Source organism: Asparagus officinalis, chromosome 1 (genome assembly GCF_001876935.1).
Source record: "Asparagus officinalis chromosome 1, Aspof.V1, whole genome shotgun sequence".
Classification (NCBI taxonomy): domain Eukaryota; kingdom Viridiplantae; phylum Streptophyta; class Magnoliopsida; order Asparagales; family Asparagaceae; genus Asparagus; species Asparagus officinalis.
The window spans coordinates 107805973-107807693 of record NC_033794.1 but is presented as its reverse complement, the minus strand read 5'-3'; the positions used below and the strand labels follow the sequence as shown (position 1 = coordinate 107807693).

The window sequence follows — 1721 nt, the reverse complement described above, 5'->3', positions numbered from 1 at the left end:
TTGAGAATGAAATTATATGAAATCTAACACCATGACCCTGATCCAATGCTAAGCATTGTCAGCCAGCAGAGGGCTGGGATATGCTCTAACGAAAATACAGTGAAGTTTTTGGCATATGCTGTAGGTCCTCTGGATAGCAATTCTTGGTACAGAACAAATAATTGTCCTGCTCCTCCTAAGTGTTTCAGTTAGACTGGCAACACCATATTATCCCAAGAGTTGAAGACAATATGTAATGTGTTGACTATGCCAAGAATCTCAAAGGTTTGTGGTCATGATTGTGAGTGGTGCAGATGAACATTTGTTATGAAAGAAAACTGGAGGAATGTGTGGTAGTTGACCCCAGGCACCATGCTGTAGAGGGTCAAATCAGTGCATGAAAACTTGAGCTTTGCCAGTTTACCCACTACCAATAGTATTCACGTGTTTGCCAACCACCCAAGTATCTTCGCCTTCAGAGCCGCAGAGGCAATCTGGAGATGCAAGAGTAGTTTAAATAGTGTAGAACAGTAGAAGTGATTGTTATGTGACTAGTATAATAGTATAAGGATTGAACTATAACGCAAACACCTCATGCAATGATGTGATTTTTCCATTTTTTAAACATTCAGCCTCGTACTCAAAGAGTGTGTGTTTAGAAGATCTATAAGCATATTAAATTCAGTTTAATTGGTGGTACAAGCCATTATCTGGGGCTAATATGGCTAATATTATATGGTCACTTTCGCTTCTTATTTGAGAGGGGATGAGATCCGAAGGATTCCAGTTGATGGCAGAAAGTGCAGGGAATTGGTACTCTGTCTTCAATGCAATAACCAACCAAAATCTAGTAATTACATTATTGATAGGAGCAATGAGTACAGCGATAAGGATAAAGACTGAGAGGAGATGCATTAAACGCTAACCTTCATATTTTTTAGCTTGGATTTAGATTTCGGGTTCTCACTCTACTCGATCCATTTTTTCCCACCCGTTAATATGCTTAAGCGAGTTGCATACCAATTTTGACAGGAAAATACTTGCTTAAGCGGCTCATAGCGACTTAGGTTTCCTTTGCACTTAATTGCAGGCACCACCGAAACCAAAATCAAGTGACCTGCTTATGCAGCTTATACCCACTTAGGTTTCCCTATGCTCATAATTGAAGGCACCTGGAACCAAATGTTTGGATTACCAAAATTATTAGGTTCTGAATCAAAGTCGTCCTCTTCCCAACCAAAACAAGGAGATTTACAGTCCTATATGCGGACCAAATACAGGAGTATGTATGAGGAAGCCTGATGAGAACAAGAATTGAAATTTTTTCCATATTAGCTTAGTTTTTAATTTTTGAATTTCGAATTTTTAAATTTGAATTTCGAATTTCGAATTTTGATTTTTGATTTTATTTGGTAGCTAATTAGTTAATGATTGTATTTGATTATGAGAGAGATTTGAGGGATTTAGAGAATTTTCCAATTCTGTAATTTTCTTATTTAAGAACTCTTGTAATCAGATTGGAATTATTGAAGGATGAAATGAAATATTGTTAGCTGACTTTTGGTGTGAAACCTAGGTCGTGGGTGTGAAACCCTAGGCCAATATTTTCTCTCTTCTCTTCTCAGTCACCATAAGCTCATCCCCATCCTTCTCCTCTTCCACAAAAATCCGACAACCAGCGCCTTCAGCTGCCCACAAACAGCCGACCCCATCACCAGCCTCCTCTTCCTCAACCTCCTCAT

At 38.6% G+C, this 1721-nt stretch overlaps 1 protein-coding gene across 3 annotated transcripts in view; it reads right to left on the bottom strand.

Annotated features, from left to right (window-relative positions):
* The window catches only part of LOC109828889 (dihydrofolate synthetase), a 30107-nt gene that overhangs the window by 21145 nt on the left and 7241 nt on the right, over positions 1-1721 (bottom strand). The window lies entirely within an intron of this gene.